The following is an 18,091-nucleotide window of genomic DNA, read 5'->3' on the forward strand; positions in this document are numbered from 1 at the left end:
TACATAGAGGGCTGTACTGCCATACTACTGCTGTAGAGACAGTGTAACTCCTGTACATTGGAGGCTTTACTGCCACACTACTGCTGTAGAGACAGTGTAACTCCTGTACATAGAGGGCTGTACTGCCATACTACTGCTGTAGAGACAGTGTAACTCCTGTACCTAGAGGGCTGTACTGCCATACTACTGCTGTAGAGACAGTGTTACTCCTGTACATAGGGGGCTGTACTGCCATACTACTGCTGTAGAGACAGTGTAACTCCTGTACATAGAGGGCTGTAATGCCATACTACTACTGTAGAGACAGTGTAACTTCTGTACCTAGAGGGCTGTACTGCCATACTACTGCTGTAGAGACAGTGTAACACCTGTACCTAGAGGGCTGTACTGCCATACTACTGCTGTAGAGACAGTGTAACACCTGTACATAGAGGGCTGTACGGCCATACTACTGCTGTAGAGACAGTGTACCTCCTGTACATAGAGGGCTGTACTGCCATACTACTGCTGTAGAGACAGTGTAACACCTGTACATAGGGGGCTGTACTGCCATACTACTGCTGTAGAGACAGTGTACCTCCTGTACATAGAGGGCTGTACTGCCATACTACAGCTGTAGAGACAGTGTAACATCTGTACATAGAGGGCTGTACTGCCATAATACTGCTGTAGAGACAGTGTAACACCTGTACATAGAGGGCTGTACTGCCATACTACTGCTGTAGAGACAGTGTAACACCTGTACATAGAGGGCTGTACTGCCATACTACTGCTGTAGAGACAGTGTAACTCCTGTACATAGTGGGCTGTACTGCCATACTACTGCTGTAGAGACAGTGTAACTCCTGTACATAGAGGGCTGCACTGCCATACTACTACGGTAGAGACAGTGTAACTCCTGTACCTAGAGGGCTGTACTGCCATACTACTGCTGTAGAGACAGTGTAACACCTGTTCATAGAGGGCTGTACTGCCATACTACTGCTGTAGAGACAGTGTAACACCTGTACATAGAGGGCTGTACTGCCATACTACTGCTGTAGAGACTGTGTACCTCTTGTACATAGAGGGCTGTACTGCCATACTACTGCTGTAGAGACAATGTAACTCCTGTACATAGAGGGCTGTACTGCCATACTACTGCTGTAGAGACAGTGTAACACCTGTACATAGAGGGCTGTACTCCCATACTACTGCTGTAGAGACAGTGTAACACCTGTACATAGAGGGCTGTACTGCCATACTACTACTGTAGAGACAGTGTAACACCTGTACATAGGGGGCTGTACTGCCATACTACTGCTGTAGAGACAGTGTAACTCCTGTACATAGAGGGCTGTACTGCCATACTACTGCTGTAGAGACAGTGTAACACCTGTACATAGAGGGCTGTACTGCCATACTACTGCTGTAGAGACAGTGTAACACCTGTACATAGAGGGCTGTACTGCCATACTACTGCTATAGAGACAGTGTAACTCCTGTACATAGGGGGCTGTACTGCCATACTACTGCTGTAGAGACAATGTAACTCCTGTACATAGAGGGCTGTACTGCCATACTACTGCTGTAGAGACAGTGTAACTCCTGTACCTAGAGGGCTGTACTGCCATACTACTGCTGTAGAGACAGTGCAACACCTGTACCTAGAGGGCTGTACTGCCATACTACTGCTGTAGAGACTGTGTACCTCTTGTACATAGAGGGCTGTACTGCCATACTACTGCTGTAGAGACAATGTAAATCCTGTACATAGAGGGCTGTACTGCCATACTACTGCTGTAGAGACAGTGTAACACCTGTACATAGAGGGCTGTACTGCCATACTACTGCTGTAGAGACAGTGTAACACCTGTACATAGAGGGCTGTACTGCCATACTACTGCTGTAGATACAGTGTAACTCCTGTACATAGGGGGCTGTACTGCCATACTACTGCTGTAGAGACAGTGTAACTCCTGTACATAGAGGGCTGTACTGCCATACTACTACTGTAGAGACAGTGTAACACCTGTACATAGGGGGCTGTACTGCCATACTACTGCTGTAGAGACAGTGTAACACCTGTACATAGAGGGCTGTACTGCCATACTACTGCTGTAGAGACAGTGTAACACCTGTACATAGAGGGCTGTACTGCCATACTACTGCTGTAGAGACAGTGTAACTCCTGTACATAGGGGGCTGTACTGCCATACTACTGCTGTAGAGACAATGTAACTCCTGTACATAGAGGGCTGTACTGCCATACTACTGCTGTAGAGACAGTGTAACTCCTGTACCTAGAGGGCTGTACTGCCATACTACTGCTGTAGAGACAGTGTAACACCTGTACATAGAGGGCTGTACTGCCATACTACTGCTGTAGAGACAGTGTAACACCTGTACATAGAGGGCTGTACTGCCATACTACTGCTGTAGAGACAGTGTAACTCCTGTACATAGAGGGCTGTACTGCCATACTACTGCTGTAGAGACAGTGTAACACCTGTACATAGGGGGCTGTACTGCCATACTACTCCTGTAGAGACAGTGTAAATCCTGTACATAGAGGACTGTACTGCCATACTACTGCTGTAGAGACAGTGTAACTCCTGTACGTAGAGTGCTGTACTGCCATACTACTGCTGTAGAGACAGTATAACACCTGTACCTAGAGGGCTGTAATGCCATACTACTGCTGTAGAGACGGTGTACCTCTTGTACATAGAGGGCTGTACTGCTTAACTACTGCTGTAGAGACAATGTAACTCCTGTACATAGAGGGCTGTACTGCCATACTACTGCTGTAGAGACAGTATAACACCTGTACATAGAGGGCTGTACTGCCATACTACTGCTGTAGAGACAGTGTAACTCCTGTACATAGGGGGCTGTACTGCCATACTACTGCTGTAGAGACAGTGTAACTCCTGTACCTAGAGGGCTGTACTGCCATACTACTGCTGTAGAGACAGTGTAACACCTGTTCCTAGATGGCTGTACTGCCATACTACTGCTGTAGAGACAGTGTAACACCTGTACATAGAGGGCTGTACTGCCATACTACTGCTGTAGAGACGGTGTACCTCTTGTACATAGAGGGCTGTACTGCCATACTACTGCTGTAGAGACAATTTACCTCCTGTACATAGAGGGCTGTACTGCCATACTACTGCTGTAGAGACAGTATAACACCTGTACATAGAGGGCTGTACTGCCAGACTACTGCTGTATAGACAGTGTAACTCCTGTACATAGGAGGCTGTACTGCCATACTACTGCTGTAGAGACAGTGTAACTCCTGTACATAGAGGGCTGTACTTCCATACTACTACTGTAGAGACAGTGTAACTCCTGTACCTAGAGGGCTGTACTGCCATACTACTGCTGTAGAGACAGTGTAACACCTGTACCTAGAGGGCTGTACTGCCATACTACTGCTGTAGAGACAGTGTAACACCTGTACATAGAGGGCTGTACTGCCATACTACTGCTGTAGAGACAATGTAACTCCTGTACATAGAGGGCTGTACTGCCATACTACTGCTGTAGAGACAGTGTAACACCTGTACTTAGAGGGCTGTACTGCCATACTACTGCTGTAGAGACAGTGTAACACCTGTACATAGAGGGATGTACTGCCATACTACTGCTGTAGAGACGGTGTACCTCTTGTACATAGAGGGCTGTACTGCCATACTACTGCTGTAGAGACAATGTAACTCCTGTACATTGAGGGCTGTACTGCCATACTACTGCTGTAGAGACAGTGTAACACCTGTACATAGAGGGCTGTACTGCCATACTACTGCTGTAGAGACAGTGTAACTCCTGTACATAGAGGGCTGTACTGCCATACTACTACTGTAGAAACAGTGTAACACCTGTACATAGAGGGCTGTATGGCCATACTACTGCTGTAGACACAGTGTAACTCCTGTACATACAGGGCTGTACTGCCATACTACTGCTGTAGAGACAGTGTAACACCTGTACATACGGGGCTGTACTGCCATACTACTGCTGTAGATACGGTGTACCTCTTGTACATAGAGGGCTGTACTGCCATACTACTGCTGTAGAGACAGTATAACACCTGTACAAAGAGGGCTGTACTGCCATACTACTGCTGTAGAGACAGTGTAACACCTGTACATAGAGGGCTGTACTGCCATACTACTGCTGTAGAGACAGTGTAACTCCTGTACATTGGAGGCTTTACTGCCACACTACTGCTGTAGAGACAGTGTAACTCCTGTACATAGAGGGCTGTACTGCCATACTACTGCTGTAGAGACAGTGTAACTCCTGTACCTAGAGGGCTGTACTGCCATACTACTGCTGTAGAGACAGTGTTACTCCTGTACATAGGGGGCTGTACTGCCATACTACTGCTGTAGAGACAGTGTAACTCCTGTACATAGAGGGCTGTAATGCCATACTACTACTGTAGAGACAGTGTAACTCCTGTACCTAGAGGGCTGTACTGCCATACTACTGCTGTAGAGACAGTGTAACACCTGTACCTAGAGGGCTGTACTGCCATACTACTGCTGTAGAGACAGTGTAACACCTGTACATAGAGGGCTGTACGGCCATACTACTGCTGTAGAGACAGTGTAACTCCTGTACATAGAGGGCTGTACTGCCATACTATTGCTGTAGAGACAGTGTAACACCTGTACCTAGAGGGCTGTACTGCCATACTACTGCTGTAGAGACTGTGTACCTCTTGTACATAGAGGGCTGTACTGCCATACTACTGCTGTAGAGACAGTGTAACTCCTGTACATAGAGGGCTGTACTGCCATACTACTGCTGTAGAGACAGTGTAACACCTGTACATAGAGGGCTGTACTGCCATACTACTGCTGTAGAGACAGTGTAACACCTGTACATAGAGGGCTGTACTGCCATACTACTGCTGTAGATACAGTGTAACTCCTGTACATAGGGGGCTGTACTGCCATACTACTGCTGTAGAGACAGTGTAACACCTGTACATAGGGGGCTGTACTGCCATACTACTGCTGTAGAGACAGTGTAACACCTGTACATAGAGGGCTGTACTGCCATACTACTGCTGTAGAGACAGTGTAACACCTGTACATAGAGGGCTGTACTGCCATACTACTGCTGTAGAGACAGTGTAACTCCTGTACATAGGGGGCTGTACTGCCATACTACTGCTGTAGAGACAATGTAACTCCTGTACATAGAGGGCTGTACTGCCATACTACTGCTGTAGAGACAGTGTAACTCCTGTACCTAGAGGGCTGTACTGCCATACTACTGATGTAGAGACAGTGTAACACCTGTACATAGGGGGCTGTACTGCCATACTACTGCTGTAGAGACAGTGTAACACCTGTACATAGAGGGCTGTACTGCCATACTACTGCTGTAGAGACAGTGTAACTCCTGTACATAGAGGGCTGTACTGCCATACTACTGCTGTAGAGACAGTGTAACACCTGTACATAGGGGGCTGTACTGCCATACTACTCCTGTAGAGACAGTGTAAATCCTGTACATAGAGGACTGTACTGCCATACTACTGCTGTAGAGACAGTGTAACTCCTGTACGTAGAGTGCTGTACTGCCATACTACTGCTGTAGAGACAGTATAACACCTGTACCTAGAGGGCTGTAATGCCATACTACTGCTGTAGAGACGGTGTACCTCTTTTACATAGAGGGCTGTACTGCCATACTACTGCTGTAGAGACAATGTAACTCCTGTACATAGAGGGCTGTACTGCCATACTACTGCTGTAGAGACAGTATAACACCTGTACATAGAGGGCTGTACTGCCATACTACTGCTGTAGAGACAGTGTAACTCCTGTACATAGGGGGCTGTACTGCCATACTACTGCTGTAGAGACAGTGTAACTCCTGTACCTAGAGGGCTGTACTGCCATACTACTGCTGTAGAGACAGTGTAACACCTGTTCCTAGATGGCTGTACTGCCATACTACTGCTGTAGAGACAGTGTAACACCTGTACATAGAGGGCTGTACTGCCATACTACTGCTGTAGAGACGGTGTACCTCTTGTACATAGAGGGCTGTACTGCCATACTACTGCTGTAGAGACAATTTACCTCCTGTACATAGAGGGCTGTACTGCCATACTACTGCTGTAGAGACAGTATAACACCTGTACATAGAGGGCTGTACTGCCAGACTACTGCTGTATAGACAGTGTAACTCCTGTACATAGGAGGCTGTACTGCCATACTACTGCTGTAGAGACAGTGTAACTCCTGTACATAGAGGGCTGTACTTCCATACTACTACTGTAGAGACAGTGTAACTCCTGTACCTAGAGGGCTGTACTGCCATACTACTGCTGTAGAGACAGTGTAACACCTGTACCTAGAGGGCTGTACTGCCATACTACTGCTGTAGAGACAGTGTAACACCTGTACATAGAGGGCTGTACTGCCATACTACTGCTGTAGAGACAATGTAACTCCTGTACATAGAGGGCTGTACTGCCATACTACTGCTGTAGAGACAGTGTAACACCTGTACTTAGAGGGCTGTACTGCCATACTACTGCTGTAGAGACAGTGTAACACCTGTACATAGAGGGATGTACTGCCATACTACTGCTGTAGAGACGGTGTACCTCTTGTACATAGAGGGCTGTACTGCCATACTACTGCTGTAGAGACAATGTAACTCCTGTACATTGAGGGCTGTACTGCCATACTACTGCTGGAGAGACAGTGTAACACCTGTACATAGAGGGCTGTACTGCCATACTACTGCTGTAGAGACAGTGTAAATCCTGTACATAGAGGGCTGTACTGCCATACTACTACTGTAGAAACAGTGTAACACCTGTACATAGAGGGCTGTATGGCCATACTACTGCTGTAGAGACAGTGTAACTCCTGTACATACAGGGCTGTACTGCCATACTACTGCTGTAGAGACAGTGTAACACCTGTACATACGGGGCTGAACTGCCATACTACTGCTGTAGATACGGTGTACCTCTTGTACATAGAGGGCTGTACTGCCATACTACTGCTGTAGAGACAGTATAACACCTGTACAAAGAGGGCTGTACTGCCATACTACTGCTGTAGAGACAGTGTAACACCTGTACATAGAGGGCTGTACTGCCATACTACTGCTGTAGAGACAGTGTAACTCCTGTACATTGGAGGCTTTACTGCCACACTACTGCTGTAGAGACAGTGTAACTCCTGTACATAGAGGGCTGTACTGCCATACTACTACTGTAGAGACAGTGTAACACCTGTACATAGGGGGCTGTACTGCCATACTACTGCTGTAGAGACAGTGTAACACCTGTACATAGAGGGCTGTACTGCCATACTACTGCTGTAGAGACAGTGTAACTCCTGTACATAGGGGGCTGTACTGCCATACTACTGCTGTAGAGACAATGTAACTCCTGTACATAGAGGGCTATACTGCCATACTACTGCTGTAGAGACAGTGTAACTCCTGTACCTAGAGGGCTGTACTGCCATACTACTGCTGTAGAGACAGTGTAACACCTGTACATAGAGGGCTGTACTGCCATACTACTGCTGTAGAGACAGTGTAACTCCTGTACATAGAGGGCTGTACTGCCATACTACTGCTGTAGAGACAGTGTAACACCTGTACATAGGGGGCTGTACTGCCATACTACTGCTGTAGAGACAGTGTAAATCCTGTACATAGAGGACTGTACTGCCATACTACTGCTGTAGAGACAGTGTAAATCCTGTACATAGAGGACTGTACTGCCATACTACTGCTGTAGAGACAGTGTAACACCTGTACATAGAGGGCTGTACTGCCATACTACTGCTGTAGAGACAGTGTAACTCCCGTACATAGGGGGCTGTACTGCCATACTACTGCTGTAGAGACAGTGTAACTCCTGTACATAGAGGGCTGTACTGCCATTCTGTTGCTGTAGAGACAGTGTAACTCCTGTACGTAGAGTGCTGTACTGCCATACTACTGCTGTAGAGACAGTATAACACCTGTACCTAGAGGGCTGTAATGCCATACTACTGCTGTAGAGACGGTGTACCTCTTGTACATAGAGGGCTGTACTGCCATACTACTGCTGTAGAGACAATGTAACTCCTGTACATAGAGGGCTGTACTGCCATACTACTGCTGTAGAGACAGTATAACACCTGTACATAGAGGGCTGTACTGCCATACTACTGCTGTAGAGACAGTGTAACTCCTGTACATAGAGGGCTGCTCTGCCATACTACTACTGTAGAGACAGTGTAACTCCTGTACCTAGAGGGCTGTACTGCCATACTACTGCTGTAGAGACAGTGTAACACCTGTTCCTAGATGGCTGTACTGCAATACTACTGCTGTAGAGACAGTGTAACACCTGTACATAGAGGGCTGTACTGCCATACTACTGCTGTAGAGACGGTGTACCTCTTGTACATAGAGGGCTGTACTGCCATACTACTGCTGTAGAGACAATTTACCTCCTGTACATAGAGGGCTGTACTGCCATACTACTGCTGTAGAGACAGTATAACACCTGTACATAGAGGGCTGTACTGCCATACTACTGCTGTAGAGACAGTGTAACACCTGTACATAGAGGGCTGTACTGCCATTCTACTGCTGTATAGACAGTGTAACTCCTGTACATAGGAGGCTGTACTGCCATACTACTGCTGTAGAGACAGTGTAACTCCTGTACATAGAGGGCTGTACTTCCATACTACTACTGTAGAGACAGTGTAACTCCTGTACATAGAGGGCTGTACTGCCATACTACTACTGTAGAGACAGTGTAACTCCTGTACCTAGAGGGCTGTACTGCCATACTACTGCTGTAGAGACAGTGTAACACCTGTACCTAGAGGGCTGTACTGCCATACTACTGCTGTAGAGACAGTGTAACACCTGTACATAGAGGGCTGTACTGCCATACTACTGCTGTAGAGACAATGTAACTCCTGTACATAGAGGGCTGTACTGCCATACTACTGCTGTAGAGACAGTGTAACACCTGTACTTAGAGGGCTGTACTGCCATACTACTGCTGTAGAGACAGTGTAACACCTGTTCCTAGATGGCTGTACTGCCATACTACTGCTGTAGAGACAGTGTAACACCTGTACATAGAGGGCTGTACTGCCATACTACTGCTGTAGAGACGGTGTACCTCTTGTACATAGAGGGCTGTACTGCCATACTACTGCTGTAGAGACAATTTACCTCCTGTACATAGAGGGCTGTACTGCCATACTACTGCTGTAGAGACAGTATAACACCTGTACATAGAGGGCTGTACTGCCATACTACTGCTGTAGAGACAGTGTAACACCTGTACATAGAGGGCTGTACTTCCATACTACTACTGTAGAGACAGTGTAACTCCTGTACATAGAGGGCTGTACTGCCATACTACTACTGTAGAGACAGTGTAACTCCTGTACCTAGAGGGCTGTACTGCCATACTACTGCTGTAGAGACAGTGTAACACCTGTACCTAGAGGGCTGTACTGCCATACTACTGCTGTAGAGACAGTGTAACACCTGTACATAGAGGGCTGTACTGCCATACTACTGCTGTAGAGACAATGTAACTCCTGTACATAGAGGGCTGTACTGCCATACTACTGCTGTAGAGACAGTGTAACACCTGTACTTAGAGGGCTGTACTGCCATACTACTGCTGTAGAGACAGTGTAACTCCTGAACATACAGGGCTGTACTGCCATACTACTGCTGTAGAGACAGTGTAACACCTGTACATACGGGGCTGTACTGCCATACTACTACTGTAGAGACAGTGTAACTCCTGTACATAGAGGGCTGTACTGCCATACTACTGCTGTAGAGACAGTGTAACACCTGTACCTAGAGGGCTGTACTGCCATACTACTGCTGTAGATACAGTGTAACTCCTGTACATAGAGGGCTGTAATGCCATACTACTGCTGTAGAGACAGTGTAACTCCTGTACCTAGAGGGCTGTACTGCCATACTACTGCTGTAGAGACAGTGTAACACCTGTACCTAGAGGGCTGTACTGCCATACTACTGCTGTAGAGACAGTGTAACTCCTGTACATAGAGGGCTGTACTGCCATACTATTGCTGTAGAGACAGTGTAACACCTGTACATAGGGGGCTGTACTGCCATACTACTGCTGTAGAGACTGTGTACCTCTTGTACATAGAGGGCTGTACTGCCATACTACTGCTGTAGAGACAGTGTAACACCTGTACATAGAGGGCTGTACTGCCATACTACTGCTGTAGATACAGTGTAACTCCTGTACATAGGGGGCTGTACTGCCATACTACTGCTGTAGAGACAGTGTAACTCCTGTACATAGGGGGCTGTACTGCCATACTACTGCTGTAGAGACAATGTAACTCCTGTACATAGAGGGCTGTACTGCCATACTCTTGCTGTAGAGACAGTGTAACACCTGTACATAGAGGGCTGTACTGCCATACTACTGCTGTAGAGACAGTGTAACACCTGTACATAGAGGGCTGTACTGCCATACTACTGCTGTAGAGACAGTGTAACACCTGTACATAGAGGGCTGTACTGCCATACTACTGCTGTAGAGACAGTGTAACACCTGTACATAGAGGGCTGTACTGCCATACTACTGCTGTAGATACACTGTAACACCTGTACATAGAGGGCTGTACTGCCATACTACTGCTGTAGATACAGTGTAACTCCTGTACATAGGGGGCTGTACTGCCATACTACTGCTGTAGAGACTGTGTACCTCTTGTACATAGAGGGCTGTACTGCCATACTACTGCTGTAGAGACAGTGTAACACCTGTACATTGAGGGCTGTACTGCCATACTACTGCTGTAGAGACAATGTAACTCCTGTACATAGAGGGCTGTACTGCCATACTACTGCTGTAGAGAGAGTGTAACACCTGTACATAGAGGGCTGTACTGCCATACTACTGCTGTAGAGACAGTGTAACTCCTGTACATAGGGGGCTGTACTGCCATACTATTGCTGTAGAGACAGTGTAACACCTGTACATAGGGGGCTGTACTGCCATACTACAGCTGTAGAGACGGTGTACCTCTTGTACATAGAGGGCTGTACTGCCATACTACTGCTGTAGAGACAGTGTAACACCTGTACATAGAGGGCTGTACTGCCATACTACTGCTGTAGAGACAGTGTAACACCTGTACATAGAGGGCTGTACTGCCATACTACTGCTGTAGAGACAGTGTAACACCTGTACATAGAGGGCTGTACTGCCATACTACTGCTGTAGAGACAGTGTAACACCTGTACTTAGAGGGCTGTACTGCCATACTACTGCTGTAGAGACAGTGTAACTCCTGTACATAGAGGGCTGTACTGCCATACTACTGCTGTAGAGACAGTGTAACACCTGTACATAGAGGGCTGTACTGCCATACTCTTGCTGTAGAGACAGTGTAACACCTGTACATAGAGGGCTGTACTGCCATACTACTGCTGTAGAGACAGTGTAACTCCTGTACATAGGGGGCTGTACTGCCATACTACTGCTGTAGAGACAGTGTACCTCTTGTACATAGAGGGTCGTACTGCCATACTACTGCTGTAGAGACAATATAACTCCTGTACATAGAGGGCTGTACTGCCATACTACTGCTGTAGAGAGAGTGTAACTCCTGTAAATAGAGCTCTGTAATACCATACTACTGCTGTAGAGACAGTGTAACACCTGTACATAGAGGGCTGTACTGCCATACTACTGCTGTAGAGACAGTGTAACTCCTGTACATAGGGGGCTGTACTGCCATACTACTGCTGTAGAGACAATGTAACTCCTGTACATAGAGGGCTGTACTGCCATACTACTACTGTAGAGACAGTGTAACTCCTGTACCTAGAGGGCTGTACTGCCATACTACTGCTGTAGAGACAGTGTAACACCTGTACCTAGAGGGCTGTACTGCCATACTACTGCTGTAGAGACAGTGTAACACCTGTACATAGAGGGCTGTACTGCCATACTACTGCTGTAGAGACAATGTAACTCCTGTACATAGAGGGCTGTACTGCCATACTACTGCTGTAGAGACAGTGTAACACCTGTACATAGAGGGCTGTACTGCCATACTACTGCTCTAGAGACAGTGTAACACCTGTACATAGAGGGCTGTACTGCCATACTACTGCTGTAGAGACAGTGCAACTCCTGTACATAGGGGGCTGTACTGCCATACTATTGCTGTAGAGACAGTGTAACACCTGTACATAGGGGGCTGTACTGCCATACTACAGCTGTAGAGACGGTGTAACACCTGTACATAGAGGGCTGTACTGCCATACTACTGCTGTAGAGACAGTGTAACACCTGTACATAGAGGGCTGTACTGCCATACTACTGCTGTAGAGACAGTGTAACACCTGTACATAGAGGGCTGTACTGCCATACTACTGCTGTATAAACAATGTAACACCTGTACATAGAGGGCTGTACTGCCATACTACTGCTGTAGAGACAGTGTAACACCTGTACATAGAGGGCTGTACTGCCATACTACTGCTCTAGAGACAGTGTAACACCTGTACATAGAGGGCTGTACTGCCATACTACTGCTGTAGAGACAGTGCAACTCCTGTACATAGAGGGCTGTACTGCCATACTACTGCTGTAGAGACAGTGTAACACCTGTACATAGAGGGCTGTACTGCCATACTACTGCTGTAGAGACAGTGTAACACCTGTACATAGAGGGCTGTACTGCCATACTACTGCTGTATAAACAATGTAACACCTGTACATAGAGGGCTGTACTGCCATACTACTGCTGTAGAGACAGTGTAACTCCTGTACATAGAGGGCTGTACTGCCATACTACTGCTGTAGAGACAGTGTAACACCTGTACATAGAGGGCTGTACTGCCATACTCTTGCTGTAGAGACAGTGTAACACCTGTACATAGAAGGCGGTACTGCCATACTACTGCTGTAAAGACAGTGTAACTCCTGTAAATAGGGGGCTGTACTGCCATACTACTGCTGTAGAGACAGTGTAACTCCTGTACATAGAGGGCTGTACTGCCATACTACTGCTGTAGAGACAGTGTAACACCTGTACATAGAGGGCTGTACTGCCATACTCTTGCTGTAGAGACAGTGTAACACCTGTACATAGAGGGCTGTACTGCCATACTACTGCTGTAGAGACAGTGTAACACCTGTACATAGAGGGCTGTACTGCCATACTACTGCTGTAGAGACAGTGTAACACCTGTACATAGAGGGCTGTACTGCCATACTACTGCTGTAGAGACAGTGTAACTCCTGTACATAGAGGGCTGTACTGCCATACTACTGCTGTAGAGACAGTGTAACACCTGTACATAGAGGGCTGTACTACCATACTCTTGCTGTAGAGACAGTGTAACACCTGTACATAGAGGGCTGTACTGCCATACTACTGCTGTAGAGACAGTGTAACTCCTGTACATAGGGGGCTGTACTGCCATACTACTGCTGTAGAGACAATGTAACTCCTGTACATAGAGGGCTGTACTGCCATACTACTACTGTAGAGACAGTGTAACTCCTGTACATAGGGGGCTGTACTGCCATACTACTGCTGTAGAGACAGTGTACCTCCTGTACATAGAGGGCTGTACTGCCATACTACTGCTGTAGAGACAGTGTAACTCCTGTAAATAGAGGGCTGTAATACCATACTACTGCTGTAGGGACAGTGTAACTCCTGTACATAGAGGGCTGTACTGCCATACTATTGCTGTAGAGACAGTGTAACACCTGTACATAAAGGGCTGTACTGCCATACTACTGCTGTAGAGACAGTGTAACTCCTGTACATAGGGGGCTGTACTGCCATACTACTACTGTAGAGATAGTGTAACTCCTGTACCTAGAGGGCTGTACTGCCATACTACTGCTGTAGAGACAGTGTAACACCTGTACATAGGGGGCTGTACTGCCATACTACTGCTGTAGAGACAGTGTACCTCTTGTACATAGAGGGCTGTACTGCCATACTATTGCTGTAGAGACAGTGTACAACCTGTACATAGGGGGCTGTACTGCCATACTACAGCTGTAGAGACGGTGTACCTCTTGTACATAGAGGGCTGTACTGCCATACTACTGCTGTAGAGACAGTGTAACACCTGTAAATAGGGGGCTGTACTGCCATACTACTGCTGTAGAGACAGTGTATCTCCTGTACATAGAGGGCTGTACTGCCATACTACTGCTGTAGAGACAGTGTAACACCTGTACATATGGGGCTGTACTGCCATACTACTGCTGTAGAGACAGTGTACCTCTTGTACATAGAGGGTCGTACTGCCATACTACTGCTGTAGAGACAATATAACTCCTGTACATAGAGGGCTGTACTGCCATACTACTGCTGTAGAGACAGTGTAACTCCTGTACGTAGAGGGCTGTACTGCCATACTACTGCTGTAGAGACAGTATAACAGCTGTACCTAGAGGGCTGTACTGCCATACTACTGCTGTAGAGACGGTGTACCTCTTGTACATAGAGGGCTGTACTGCCATACTACTGCTGTAGAGACAATGTAACTCCTGTACATAGAGGGCTGTACTGTTATACTACTGCTGTAGAGACAGTGTAACACCTGTACATAGAGGGCTGTACTGTAATACTACTGCTGTAGAGACAGTGTAACACCTGTACATAGAGGGCTGTACTGCCATACTACTGCTGTAGAGACAGTGTAACACCTGTACATAGAGGGCTGTACTGCCATACTACTGCTGTAGAGACAGTGTAACTCCTGTACATAGGGGGCTGTACTGCCATACTACTGCTGTAGAGACAGTGTAACTCCTGTACATAGAGGGATGTACTGCCATACTACTGCTGTAGAGAAAGTGTACCTCCTGTACATAGAGGGATGTACTGCCATACTACTGCTGTAGAGAAAGTGTACCTCCTGTACATAGAGGGCTGTACTGCCATACTACTGCAGTAGAGACAGTGTAACTCCTGTACATAGAGGGCTGTACTGCCATACTACTACTGTAGAGACAGTGTAACACCTGTACATAGAGGGCTGTACTGCCATACTCTTGCTGTAGAGACAGTGTAACACCTGTACATAGAGGGCGGTACTGCCATACTACTGCTGTAGAGACAGTGTAACTCCTGTAAATAGGGGGCTGTACTGCCATACTACTGCTGTAGAGACAGTGTAACTCCTGTACATAGAGGGCTGTACTGCCAGACTACTGCTGTAGAGACAGTGTAACACCTGTACATAGAGGGCTGTACTGCCATACTCTTGCTGTAGAGACAGTGTAACACCTGTACATAGAGGGCTGTACTGCCATACTACTGCTGTAGAGACAGTGTAACACCTGTACATAGAGGGCTGTACTGCCATACTACTGCTGTAGAGACAGTGTAACACCTGTACATAGAGGGCTGTACTGCCATACTACTGCTGTAGAGACTGTGTAACTCCTGTAAATAGGGGGCTGTACTGCCATACTACTGCTGTAGAGACAGTGTATCTCCTGTACATAGAGGGCTGTACTGCCATACTACTGCTGTAGAGACAGTGTAACACCTGTACATAGGGGGCTGTACTGCCATACTACTGCTGTAGAGACAGTGTACCTCTTGTACATAGAGGGTCGTACTGCTATACTACTGCTGTAGAGACAATATAACTCCTGTACATAGAGGGCTGTACTGCCATACTACTGCTGTAGAGACAGTGTAACTCCTGTACGTAGAGGACTGTACTGCCATACTACTGCTGTAGAGACAGTATAACAGCTGTACCTAGAGGGCTGTACTGCCATACTACTGCTGTAGAGACGGTGTACCTCTTGTACATAGAGGGCTGTACTGTCATACTACTGCAGTAGAGACAGTGTAACACCTGTACATAGAGGGCTGTACTGCCATACTACTGCTGTAGAGACAGTGTAACACCTGTTCCTAGAGGGCTGTACTGCCATACTACTGCTGTAGAGACAGTGTAACACCTGTACATAGAGGGCTGTACTGCCATACTACTGCTGTAGAGACGGTGTACCTCTTGTACATAGAGGGCTGTACTGCCATACTACTGCTGTAGAGACAATGTAACTCCTGTACATAGAGGGCTGTACTGCCATACTACTGCTGTAGAGACAGTCTAACACCTGTACATAGAGGGCTGTACTGCCATACTACTGCTGTAGAGACAGTGTAACTCCTGTACGTAGAGGGCTGTACTGCCATACTACTGCTGTAGAGACAGTATAACACCTGTACCTAGAGGGCTGTACTGCCATACTACTGCTGTAGAGACATTGTAACTCCTGTACCTAGAGGGCTGTACTGCCATACTACTGATGTAGAGACAGTGTAACACCTGTACATAGAGGGCTGTACGGCCATACTACTGCTGTAGAGACAGTGTATCTCCTGTACCTAGAGGGCTGTACTGACATACTACTGCTGTAGAGACAGTGTAACTCCTGTACATAGAGGGCTGTACTGCCATACTACTGCTGTAGAGACAGTGTAACTCCTGTACATAGAGGGCTGTACTGCCATACTACTGCTGTAGAGACGGTGTACCTCTTGTACATAGAGGGCTGTACTGCCATACTACTGCTGTAGAGACAATGTAACTCCTGTACATAGGGGGCTGTACTGCCATACTACTGCTGTAGAGACAGTGTAACTCCTGTACATAGAGGGCTGTACTGCCATACTACTGCTGTAGAGACAGTGTAACTCCTGTAAATAGAGGGCTGTAATACCATACTACTGCTGTAGAGACAGTGTAACACCTGTACATAGAGGACTGTACTGACATAATACTGCTGTAGGGACAGTGTAACTCCTGTACATAGAGGGCTGTACTGCCATACTATTGCTGTAGAGACAGTGTAACACCTGTACATAGGGGGCTGTACTTCCATACTACAGCTGTAGAGACGGTGTACCTCTTGTACATAGAGGGCTGTATTGCCATAATACTGCTGTAGAGACAGTGTAACACCTGTACATAAAGGGCTGTACTGCCATACTACTGCTGTAGAGACAGTGTAACTCCTGTACATAGGGGGCTGTACTGCCATACTACTGCTGTAGAGACAGTGTAACTCCTGTACATAGAGGGCTGTACTGCCATACTACTGCTGTAGAGACAGTGTAACACCTGTACTTAGAGGGCTGTACTGCCATACTACTGCTGTAGAGACAGTGTAACTCCTGAACATACAGGGCTGTACTGCCATACTACTGCTGTAGAGACAGTGTAACACCTGTACATACGGGGCTGTACTGCCATACTACTACTGTAGAGACAGTGTAACTCCTGTACATAGAGGGCTGTACTGCCATACTACTGCTGTAGAGACAGTGTAACACCTGTACCTAGAGGGCTGTACTGCCATACTACTACTGTAGATACAGTGTAACTCCTGTACATAGAGGGCTGTAATGCCATACTACTGCTGTAGAGACAGTGTAACTCCTGTACCTAGAGGGCTGTACTGCCATACTACTGCTGTAGAGACAGTGTAACACCTGTACCTAGAGGGCTGTACTGCCATACTACTGCTGTAGAGACAGTGTAACTCCTGTACATAGAGGGCTGTACTGCCATACTATTGCTGTAGAGACAGTGTAACACCTGTACATAGGGGGCTGTACTGCCATACTACTGCTGTAGAGACTGTGTACCTCTTGTACATAGAGGGCTGTACTGCCATACTACTGCTGTAGAGACAGTGTAACACCTGTACATAGAGGGCTGTACTGCCATACTACTGCTGTAGAGACAGTGTAACACCTGTACATAGAGGGCTGTACTGCCATACTACTGCTGTAGATACAGTGTAACTCCTGTACATAGGGGGCTGTACTGCCATACTACTGCTGTAGAGACAGTGTAACTCCTGTACATAGGGGGCTGTACTGCCATACTACTGCTGTAGAGACAATGTAACTCCTGTACATAGAGGGCTGTACTGCCATACTCTTGCTGTAGAGACAGTGTAACACCTGTACATAGAGGGCTGTACTGCCATACTACTGCTGTAGAGACAGTGTAACACCTGTACATAGAGGGCTGTACT

The sequence above is a fragment of the Engystomops pustulosus genome, unplaced genomic scaffold, assembly GCF_040894005.1.
Source record: "Engystomops pustulosus unplaced genomic scaffold, aEngPut4.maternal MAT_SCAFFOLD_145, whole genome shotgun sequence".
NCBI lineage: Eukaryota > Metazoa > Chordata > Amphibia > Anura > Leptodactylidae > Engystomops > Engystomops pustulosus.